The following is a 12,971-nucleotide window of genomic DNA, read 5'->3' as shown; positions in this document are numbered from 1 at the left end:
GTGGAGATTTAATCCGCTGCTCCTGAGGCTGATGGGAGAAATTTCCCTTTCTCTTCTTTGTTCACACAGCTCCCGGGGTTCAGCTTTGGATTTGGCCCCGTCTCTGCATGTAGGTCGCCTGAGGGCGTCTGTTACTGCCTGGACAGGATGGGGTTAAAGTAGCAGCTGATTCAGAGGCTCTGCCTCATTCGGGTCAAGGGTAGGGAGGGGTACAGAACGTGGAGCGAGACTGCGTCGGCAGAGGCCCGCATGACGTTGCACTAGCCTGAGGCATGCTGTGTGTTCTCCTGGGGACGTTGTCCCTGGATCACAGGACCCTGGCAGTGGTGGGCTGCACAGGCTCCTGGGAGGGAAGGTGTGGATAGTGTGACCTGTGCTTGCACACAGGTTTCCTGTTGGCTGCAGCAGCAGCCTTATTGTCTCCTGCCCTTGTCTTGTGTTCAAGCTGATAGCCGCGGCTCACGCCCATCTCTGGAGCTCGTTTAGGTGATGCTCTGAGTCCCCCCTCCTCGCGCAGCCTGAAACAACGGTCTCTTGCCTCTTAGGCAGCTCCAGACTTTTTCCCGGACTCCCTCCCAGCCAGCTGTGGCGCACTAGCCCCTTTCAGGCTGTGTTCACGCCACCAACCCCAGTCCTCTCTCTGGGATCTGACCTCTGAAGCCAGAGCCTCAGCTCCCAGCCCCCACCCGCCTCGGTGGGTGAGCAGACAAGCCTCTTGGGCTGGTGAGTGCTGGTTGGCACTGATCCTCCATGCGGGAATCTCTCCACTTTGCCCTCTGCACCCCTGTTGCTGCAGTCTCCTCTGTGGCTCTGAAGCTTCCCCCTCCCGCCCAGCCCTTGTCTCTGCCCGCGAAGGGGCTTCCTAGTGTGTGGAAACTTTTCCTCCTTCACAGCTCCCTCCCAGAGGTGCAGGTCCTGTCCCTATTCTTTTGTTTCTGTTTTTTCTTTTTTGTTTTGCCCTACCCAGGTACCTGGGAAGTTTCTTGCCTTTTGGAAAGTCTGAGGTCTTCTGCCAGCGTTCAGTAGGTGTTCTACAGGAGTTGTGCCACATGTAGATGTATTTCTGATGTATTTGTGGGGAGGAAGGTGATCTCCAAGTCTTACTCCTCTGCCATCTTGAAGATCTCAGTCTTACCAAAATTAATTTCTAAATAGCTCTATTTAATCGGCTTAAAGGAAGTTGAATGCATACATAATTCCCAGAAATATAAAAGTAACTAACCCCAGTGAATTTCAGGTTTACATGAGCTGGGAAATATTTCATATTAAATTAATATTTGGTATTAAAGTTAGTTTAAGTGAACTGGTTTAATTAATACAGACATGTCGGGACTTCCTTGGCGGTCCAGTGGCAAAGATTCCATGCCCCCAATGCAGGGGACCCGAGTTCGATCCCTGGGTAGGGAACTATATCCCACATGCCACAACTAAGAGTTCTTATGCTGCAACTAAAGATCCCATATGCTTCCAGGAAGATCCTGCACGCAGCAACAAAGATCCCATGTACTGCAATTAAGACCTGGCATAGCCAAGTAAATACATAAATAAATATTAAAAGAAAATACAGACATGTCTTTAGAGCCATCAACATTAAGTATAATAATTTTATTGTACCTAGGTTTACTAGACATCAAATAAGATCTTATTATATCTGTTACAAAATTTGTCAGCAAAAACAATAATAACTTGGTATGATGAAATTTTTATAAGTCAATTAAATATAAGTGAGATAAAAGCTTTTAGGTAAACTCTTCAAGGATAATTATGTTTTAGGAATGTCTGCTTAAAAACAGTCTCTCCAGCTTTTGGTTGCTTGAAACTTTAAATGTTTGCTAAATTAAGTGATGAAAGTTTTCAAAGTATCTAGGTCATTCCCAAATAAAATAAAATACTGGAACATTAATTGCTGAACATAGGCTTCCTTTTACAGGGACACTAAAGATATTTAGAACTATTAATAAATATGTTTAGTGTCACACCAAGACATTTTTGGAATGTAAGCACATGTTTTTAGAAATTACAAATAATATTTATAAGTTTGCCAATCTACAGAATGCTAATGTAAGACAGTTCATAATTGCTTACTTCTTACTTTTCACTAGAAATTAGTTTTTAAGAGTTGAGAATTCTAATTATATATGTAATTAAAACTGAAAATTAATAAGGAAAACATCTTTGTATGCAAGGAAAAAGAAGGTATGAGGAATGGAAAGGCATCTTGTTAAGGGAAAGTAATTTTGTCTGAAATCTGGTTATTTCTAAATAGGAGAGAAAATAAGGGACAAATTAATATAGATATAGAAAGTTGTAGAAGATTTGCAAGAAGAAAAAATAATCTTTAGAAAGGAATTCGAGTCCCTCCCATCAGGAAACTTACACAAGCCTCTTAGATAGCCTCATCCACCAGAGGGCAGACAGCAGAAGCAAGAAGAACTATAATCCTGCAGCCTGTGGAACAAAAACCATATTCACAAAAAGACAGACAAGGTGAAAAGGCAGAGGGCTATATACCAGATGAAGGAACAAGATAAAACCCCAGGAAAACAACTAAAGGAAATGGAGATAGGCAATCTTCCAGAAAAAGAATTCAGAAGAATGATAGTGAAGATGATCCAGGACCTCAGAAAAAGAGTGGAGGCAAAGATCGAGAAGATGCAAGAAATGTTTAACAAAGATCTATAAGAATTAAAGAACAAGCAAACAGAGATGGGCTTCCCTGGTGGAGCAGTGGTTGAGCGTCTGCCTGCCGATGCAGGGGACATGGGTTTGTGCCCTGGTCCGGGAATATCCCACATGCCACGGAGCAGCTGGGCCTATGAGCCATGGCTGCTGAGCCTGTGGAGCCTGTGCTCCGCAATGGGAGAGGCCACAACAGTGAGAGTCCCGCATACTGCCAAAAAAAAACAAACAAAAAAACAGAGATGAACAATACAATAACAGAATGAAAAATACACTAGAAGGAATCAATAGCAGAACAACTGTGGCAGAAGAACGGATAAGTGACCTGGAAGACAGAATGGTGGAATTCACTGCTGCAGAACAGAATAAAGAAAAAAGAATGAAGAGAAATGAAGACAGCCTAAGTGACCTCTGGGACAACATTAGACACAACAACATTCGCATTATAGGGGTCCCAGAAGGAGAAGAGAGAGAAAGGACCCAAGAAAATATTTGAAGAGATTATAGTTGAAAACTTCCCTAACATGGGAAAAGAAATAGCCACCCAAGTCCAGGAAGTGCAGAGAGTCCCATACAGGATAAGCCCAAGGAGAAACATGCCAAGATACATAGTAATCAAATTGGCAAAAATTAAAAACAAAGAAAATTATTGAAAGCAGCAAGGAAAAAACGACAAATAACATACAAGAGACCTCCCATAAGGTTAACAGCTGATTTCTCAGCAGAAACTCTACAAGCCAGAAGGGAGTGGCATGATATACTTAAAGTGATGAAAGGGAAGAACCTACAACCAAGATTACTCTACCTGACAAGGATCTCATTCAGATTCGATGGAGAAGTCAAAAGCTTTACAGACAAGCAAAAGCTACGAGAATTCAGCACCACCAAACCAGCTCTACAACAGATGCTAAAGGAACTTCTCTAGGCAGGAAACACAAGAGAAGAAAAGAACCTGCAAAAACAAACCCAAAACAATTAAGAAAATGGTAATAGGAACATACATATCGATAATTAACCTTAAACTTGAATGGATTAAATGCTCCAACCAAAAGACACAGACTTGCGGAATGGATACAAAAACAAGACCCATATATATATGCTGTCTACAAGAGACCCACTTCAGACCTAGGGACACATACAGACTGAAAGTGGGGGGGATGGAAAAAGATATTCCATGCATGGAAATCAAAAGAAAGCTGGAGTAGCAATACTCATATCAGATAAAATAGACTTTAAAATAAAGAATGTTACAAGAGACAAGGAAGGACACTATGTAATGATCAAGGGATCAATCCAAGAAGAAGATATAGCAATTATAAATGCTTATGCACCCAACACAGGAGCACCTTAATACATAAGTCAACTGCTAACAGCTCTAAAAGAGGAAGTTGACAGTAACACAATAATAGTGGGGGACTTTAACACCTCACTTACAGCAATGGACAGATCATCCAAACAGAAAATTAGTAGGAAAACACAAGCTTTAAATGACACAATAGACCAGATAAATTTAATTGATATTTATAAGACATTCCATCCAAAAACAGCAGATTACACTTTCTTCTCAAGTGCGCACAGATCATTCTCCAGGATAGATGACACCTTGTGTCACAAATCAAGCCTCAGTAAATTTAAGAAAATTGAAATCATATCAAGCATCTTTTCTGACCACAACTCTATGAGATTAGAAATTAATGACAGGGAAAAAAACGTTAAAAACACAAGCACATGGAGGGTAAACAATACGTTACTAAATAACCAAGAGATCACTGAAGAAATCAAAGAGGAAATCAAAAAATACCTAGAGACAGATGACCATGAAAACACGATGATCCAAAACCTATGGGATGCAGCATAAGCAGTTCTAAGAGGGAAGTTTATAGCTATACAAGCCTACCTCAAGAAACAAGAAAAGTCTCAAATAAACAATCTAACCTTACACCTAAAGCAACTAGAGAAAGAACAAGCAAAACCCAAAGTTAGCAGAAGGAAAGAAATCATAAAAATCAGAGCAGAAATAAATGAAATAGAAACAAAGAATACAATAGCAAAGATCAATAAAAGTAAAAGCTGGTTATTTGAGAAGATAAAAAAAATTGTTAAATATTAGACTCATCAAGAAAAAGAGGGAGAGGACTCAAATCAATAAAATTAGAAATGAAAAAGGAGAAGTTACAACGGACACCGCAGAAATACAAAGCATCCTAAGAGTACTACAAGCAATTCTATGCCAATAAAATGGACAACCTGGAAAAAATGGGCAAATTCTTAGAAAGGTATAACCTTCCAAGACTGAACCAGGAAGAAATAGAAAATATGAACAGACCAATCACAAGTACTGAAATTGAAAGTGTGATTAAAAATCTTCCAACAAACAAAAGCCCAGGACCAGATAGCTTCACAGGTGAATTCTATCAAACATTTAGAGACGAGCTAACACCCATCCTTCTCAAACTCTTCCAAAAAGTTGCAGAGGAAGGAACTCCCAAATTCATTCTATGAGGCCACCATCACCCTGATACCAAAACCAGACAAAGATACTACAAAAAAAGAAAATTACAGACCAATATCACTGATTGAATATAGATGCAAAAATCTTCAACAAAATACTAGCAAACAGAATCCAACAACACACCATGATCACACACCATGATCAAGTGGGATTTATCCCAGTGATGCAAGGATTCTTCAATATATGCAAATCAATCAATGTGATACACCATATTAACAAATTGAAGAATAAAAACCATATGATTGGGCTTCCCTGGTGGTGCAGTGGTTGAGAGTCTGCTTGCTGATGCAGGGGACACGGGTTCGTTCCCTGGTCCGGGAAGATCTCACATGCCATGGAGCGGCTGGGCTCGTGAGCCATGGCCGTTGAGCCTGTGCGTCCGAAGCCTGTGCTCCGCAACGGGAGAGGCCACAACAGTGAGAGGCCCATGTACCAAGAAACAAAAAAAAACCCAAAAAACATATGATCATCTCAATAGACGCAGAAAAAGCTTTTGACAAAATTCAACACCCATTTATGATAAAAAACCTACAGAAAGTGGGCATAGAGGGAACCTACCTCAACATAATAAAGGCCATATATGATATACCCACAGCAAACATCATTCTCAATGGTGCAAAACTGAAGGCACTTCCTCTAAGATCAGGAACAAGACAAGGATGTCCACTCTCACCACTATTATTCAACATAATTTTGGAAGTTCTAGCCATGGCAATCAGAGAAGAAAAATAAATAAAAGGAATAGAAATCAGAAAAGAAGAAGTAAAACTCTCACTGTTTGCAGATGACATGATACTATACATAGAGAATCCTAAAGATGCCACCAGAAAACTACTAGAGCTAATCAATGAATTTGGTAAAGTTCAAATTTTGCAGGATACAAAATTAATGCAGAGAAATCTCTTGCATTCCTATACACTAATGATGAAAAATCTGAAAGAGAAATTAAGGAAACACTCCCATTTACCACTGCATCAAAAAGAATAAAATACTTAGGAATAAAGCTACCTAGGGAGACAAAAGACCTGTATGCAGAAAACTATAAGACACTGATGAAAGAAATTAAAGATGATACCATCAGATCGAGAGATATACCACATTCTTGGATTGGAAGAATCAATATTGTGAAAATGACTATACTACCCAAAGCAGTCTACAGGTTCAATGCAATCCCTATCAAATTACCAATGGCAATTTTTACAGAACTAGAACAAGAAATCTTAAAATTTGTATGGAGACACAGAAGACCCCGAATAGCCAAAGCAGTCTTGGGGGAAAAAAACGGACCTGGAGGAATCAGGCTCCCTGACTTCAGACTATACTACAAAGCTACAGTAATCAAGACAATATGGTACTGGCACAAAAACAGAAATATAGATCAATGGAACAGGAGAGAAAGCCCAGAGATAAACCCACGCACCTATGGTCAACTAATCTATGACAAAGGAGGCAAAGATATACAACGGAGAAGAGACAGTCTCTTCAATAAGTGGTGCTGGGGAAACTGGACAGCTACATGTAAAAGAATGAAATTAGAACACTCCCTAACACCATACAGAAAAATAAACTCAAAATGGATTAGAGACCTACATGTAAGACCGGGCACTATAAAACTCTTAGAGGAAAACATAGGAAGAACACTCTTTGACATAAATCGCAGCAAGATATTTTTTGATTCACCTCCTAAGGTAATGGAAATAAAAACAAAAATAGAGAAATGGGACCTAATGAAACTTCAAATCTTTTTTTTTTTTTTTTTTTTTTTTTTTGCAGTACATGGGCCTCTCACTGTTGTGGCCTCTCCCATTGTGGAGCACAGTCTCCAGACGCACAGGTTCAGTGGCCATGGCTCACGGGCCCAGCCGCTCGGCGGCATGTGGTATCTTCCCGGACCGGGGCACGAACCCATGTCCCCTGCATCAGTAGGTGGACTCTCAACCTCTGCACCACCAGGGAAGCCCATCTTCAAAGCTTTTGCACAGCAAAGGAAACCATAAACAAGACGAAAAGACAGCCCTCAGAATGGGAGAAAATATTTGCAAATGAATCATCACACAAAGGTTAATCTTCAAAATATATAAACAGCTCATGCAGCTCAATATTAAAAAAAATAATGCAATCCAAAAGTGGATAGAAGACGTAAATAGACATTTCTCCAAAGAAGACATACAGATGGCCAAGAAGCACATGAAGAGCTGCTCAACATCACTAATTATTAGAGAAATGCAAATCAAAACTACAATGAGGTATCACCTCACACCAGTTAGAATGGGCATCATCAGAACATCTACAAACAGCAAATGCTGGAGATGGTGTGGAGAAAAGGGAACCCTCTTGCACTGTTTTGGGGACTGTAAATTGATACAGCCACTATGGAGAACAGTATGGAGGTTCCTTAAAGAACTAAAAATAGCACTACCATATGACCCAGCAATCCCACTACTGGGCATATACCCAGAGAAGACCATAATTCAAAAAGACACATGCACCCCAATGTTCATTGCAGCACTATTTACAATAGCCAGGTCATGGAAGCAACGTAAATGCCCAGCGGCAGACAAATGGATGAAGAAGTTGTGGTACATATATACGATGGAATATTACTCAGCCATAAAAAGGAACGAAATTGGGTCATTTGTAGAGATGTGGATGCATCTAGAGACTGTCATACAGAGTGAAGTAATTCAGAAAGAGAAAAACAAATATCATATATTAATGCATATATGTGGAACCTAGAAAAATGGTACAGACGAACCAGTTTGCAGGACAGAATTAGAGACACAGATGTAGAGAACAAACCTATGGACACCAAGGGGGGAAAGTGGTGGGGGGTTGGTGGTGTGATGAACTGGGAGATTGGGATTGACATGTATACACTGATGTGTATAAAATGGATCACTAATAAGAAAAAAAATACATAAAAGTTGAGTGGAAATACAAAGAAAATTCCTAGAGAAAAAAAAGAAAGGAATTCTGTGTGTGGTCAGGAGTAAATAAAATCAGAATGAATTTGAGTAAATCAATGTTAATATTAAAGGTAAGATGGTGAAAAACCTGAATTTGGTTTCTCTCTGTCAAGAGAACAAAGGGTTTTTGTTCTTTTTTTTTTAATATTGAGCTGCTTTTGGTAACATCATAAGTTTCTTTACAAGCTTTTAAGAAATTTGTTGTAACTCTTTGTATTTGCTTTTGATATCTTTTTTTTTTTTTTTTTTTTTTTTTTCGGTACGCGGGCCTCTCACTGTTGTGGCCTCTCCCGTGGTGGAGCACAGGCTCCAGACACGCAGGCTCAGCGTCCATGGCTCACAGGCCTAGCCGCTCCGTGGCATGTGGGATCTTCCCTGACAGGGGCACGAACCCATGTTCCCTGCATCAGCAGGCGGACTTTCAACCACTGAGCCACCAGGGAAGCCCTGCTTTTGATATCTTTTATTGTCAGTTTGGTTAAGTGAATAAGTACTGTTTCACAGTGACCTATGACCCTATTTGACCAAGTGTTTTGAAACTTTTTGATATTTTTGACAAATTTCCCAAAGGTCAAATTCTAATTAAAGTTCATTTGACCTCTAGCTAACTTTGAGTTTTCTAAAGGGCCCCTGAAGAACCTCAGAGAGAGAGATTAAACTAACTAGGATTATTTGGTATTTTAAATTACATGGGAAGCATTGTCAAAGAGTGATAAACATTCTCAGGTTATACTGTATGGGTAAATATTGTTAATATAGATATGTTAGAAATTATATGCAATTCCTAAAAAATCTGGTATGCCCTAATAAAACGCTATCAGTCATAATTCTAGTTATTATCTTAACAATGTTGTCTGTCATAGCAGTAACCAAGTTTCTTTGTCAGTTGCATTGTAATAAGATCTTTAATGATGCCTTTTGAAGTTTTTTTGTCATTTATAGAGTTTATTATTGTACTATAATGCTTTTGCAAAAAATGCCTCATCTTCAAAAAGATTCATGGAAAGTACAGGTTTCTGATATCTTGCAGATTATGCCACTGAACTGGGTAAGAAAAACGAATCCTGATGAAGGATTCATTACATAGGACTGAGTGAACTGGAGAATATGGTTTTATAAAATGGTTTTTATCTGAAATATTACTGACTTTAATCTGTGTTCTCCAGATATAAGTAAAGCTTTCCCCTTAAGCTAATTATGACTTCCAGCAGCTTGATAAATTATACCTTCATAAGGAGAACTGAAATATTTATCTTTTCTCTCTACCTGATCCCTCCAGAAATTGTAAACTCTTAGGTTTCCAGCAGCCTTATCAGGTGAATAAGGAAGATCACCTCCTGACGGGTGCAGGAATCTCAAGGTATTTGGGGGTCCTCGAGAAGAAAAGAATTCACCCAAATCTATAGATATCGCAAGCAGAATCTGTGATAAGCCCTTGGCTGCAGTGGCTTTCCTGGCCTTGAGAGTCCTTTTAAAAAGTTCAATCTGAGATTCCTTATGAAAAGTTCCAGCACAGCTGATTTAAAAGAGCCTATATGATCAATTACACTTTTGTAAATAATCAGGCCAAGTTTACTAAAACCAGACTTATTTTGCAAACAAATTAGTCTTTAAAAAAAATTTCTTTTCTATTTCTTTATTATTTTTTTGGGCTGTGTTGGGTCTTCGTTGCTGCACGCAGGCTTTCTCTAGTTGCAGCAGGAGAGTGGGGGCTACTCTTCGTTGTGGTGTGCAGGCTTCTCATTGCGATGGCTTCTCTGGTTGTAGGAGCACGGACTCTAGGGGCGCAGGCTTCAGTAGTTGAGCACGCAGGCTCAGTAGTTGTGGCTTGTGGGCTCTAGAGCACAGGCTCAGTAGTTGTGGCGCATGGACTTAGTTGCTCCACAGCATGTGGGATCTTCCTGGACCAGGGCAGGAACCTGTGTCCTCTGCACTGGCAGGCAGATTCTTAACCAGTGCACCACCAGGGAAGCCCGACAAATTAGTCTTAATTTGGCTATATTTGGTAGAAATTAGGGTAATTTTAGAGAGAAAAAGATTATGTTCCAGTGGATATTAAATTCTAGTTTTGTTAGTTGAGAACTGTATTTACTGCCTAAGACTCACTTCCCAGATAACTCCTTGTTATTATACTACATTATTGTAACGTTTAATTGAATTATTAAAAGGACACTCTAAATTTGTTTCTGAAGCTTATCACAGCAGTTTATCTTTGGATGAAGATCAGATGCCCCATGACCTGCAACCAGGAAATTATTCATCCTGGAAAAGGCATCAGTTAAAGGACTGTTTCTAACCTAGATGAAAAGACCCTTATTAGGTACTCTTAAGTAGCTCTTGCACAGCAAAACTGAAAGGAATTGACTCTTGAATTCAGATTTCCCACTTAAGAAGGGTATCTTCACTGGACTGGCCTACAGAAAGGACTACTGACCGCAAATGACACCCACATCAAGATGAGAAGGAGAAGAAGATGACAGCAGTGGTAGACTGTTGACCCAAGAATCTAGACCAGGTCTGTAAGACCCATCTTACTAATTCAATTGAACTGTTTACCAAATGTTTGTCTCCTATCAAAATTGAAAGTTATTATTTTACTTCTAACCATACTGTTGCCCCAATGTTCAGGATAGAAGGAAAATTCTCTAGTGAAGTTATCAGAGTATAACTGCTCATGACAGGTATCACTGCTTGCTTTAGGTCTTCTGCTAAAAGCACATGTACAATATTTGTGTGACAGTTTGGTGTAATGGATAAAATGTATATCCTATAAAATGTTTCCCTATAATCAGACCTCTGAACTTGTTCACTATGTCTGATTAGTTTTCACCCAATGTAGATAACTAGGCATATCTCTCTGTCTATGTATATATAGAGATAGATAGACATAGTAGATATAGATATCTATATAGATATAGCTATAGATATATATAAACAAAAAGGAGGTCTAGCACTGAGGGACATGATGGATTCAGGGAGGCAGCAATCATCTTGGCATCACAGGACAAATATTTTGATCTATCGAAAGATTTGCAAACAAAAGTGTAAATGATCAAAGAAATTTTCACAGATTGAGGTCTGGGAAAGTCATTCTGGCTTATACATCATTTAAATTAAACTGGAACAGCCTATTCTGTGGCTTGTTGAACATACATTGTATTACATCTGCTTTAACCATTAAGGAAAAAAATGTATTTAGAAATCAAAATAGAGTAACTGTGGTTCAGACATCCCAAATAGAACTGGGTGGCCATGGTTTCAGATTTCTTCCTATATTACTGAGGACTTGAATTTCTGAACTGTATCAGACTCAAGAACACCACCAGCTGTTCTCAACATCTGCTAGCAGCCCTCAACTGCAACCTTATGGTCTCAAGGTGACTATGAAATCTTGATTCACTAGAGAATATTAGTAACAAATGAGACAGCTTTAGCCTCCCAGCAGAAGGCATTAGATTCTTTAGCCAGACTAGTACTAGACAATAAAATTGCTTTAGAATAGATTTTAGCAGAAAAAGGAAACATATGTGTAGTAGCTAATAGCTCCTGTTATGTATATGTTAATACCATATCAGAAGTTAAAACCTACTTATACAGAATTAGGAAATTGGCTACCTGGCTACAAGTCTCCCCATTAGTACCAGGTCCAGGCTGTTTTTCAGGCTTATTCTCCTGAATTCCTCAGGGAACAAGATCTGTTTTCCAAGGTTTATTAAAGTTTGGGTTGTCACTCCTCTTCTAATTGGTTATCTGATTGTAAAATGCGCTGTACAGGGAGATCAGCTCAGTGTTTTGTGACCACCTAGAGGGGTGGGATAGGGAGGATGGGAGGGAGACACAAGAGGGAGGGGATATGGGGATATATGTATATGTATAGCTGATTCACGTTGTTATAAAGCAGAAACTAACACACCATTGTAAAGCAATTATACTCCAATAAAGATGTTTTGAAAAATAAATAAATAAAATGTGCTATAAGCTGTTGCACCAAAATGGTGGACCAGGGGACTAAAATTTAATCACATAAGTCTTGGGTCTAAGACCTGGAAGTCGGAAACATGTCCAACTTGGTATGCAATGTTTCCATTCCCCAAATTGAGGCAGGACTATGCCCCATTTCAGCAGGAAATAGAATAGTCATCACTCTGTTCCCTCAAAGATTTGGGGGAAAGTTAAAACAGGAGTGGGGATTGATGCCGAAAGCTCAACTTCTCTGTACACCGGTGCCAAATTGAATCTGAGAGACAGAGTTTTGGGTGAAGTAGAAAAGGATAGCTTTGTTACTTTGCCAGGCAAAGGGGGACGCAGTGGGCTCCTGCCTCAAAAAACTATGTGTCCCAACCCAGGACGATTTGATGAGGAGTTTTGACAATACTTCCCAAGGGTGGGGTTGCTGACAAGATTAGGGTGTGTGCTGTCTCAGATGGTCAGGTCTCCTAATCTTGACTCAGGTGGTTTCTTGGCTGCTCCTCCCTTGATTAGCAACTGTTCGAATCTGCCCTTTGAACTCCGGGAAGGTCACGGAGGCTGGAGTCTTGCCTACAAGAAATGGGGGACAAAAAGAAACCTCTGTGCCTGGGAGCCCCACAGGGCCCTGCTCAGTTTCAGGATTGAAGCCAAGTCCCCCTAAAATTGAGTTCCTTTACTGAGTTTATGATTAATCTCTCTACCCAAAACTTTATCCCCTTTCTTATTCCCTCTGACCTCAATCCTCTGCTAACTAAACAGTAATCAACCAGAATCAGATGACTAAAATTGCTGTTGTTGATAACATTATTAATGTACTAAAAGCTATTAGAGATATCATCATTAAT

This window comes from Phocoena phocoena, chromosome 3 (assembly GCF_963924675.1).
Source record: "Phocoena phocoena chromosome 3, mPhoPho1.1, whole genome shotgun sequence".
NCBI lineage: Eukaryota > Metazoa > Chordata > Mammalia > Artiodactyla > Phocoenidae > Phocoena > Phocoena phocoena.
This window is presented reverse-complemented; position numbering follows the sequence as displayed.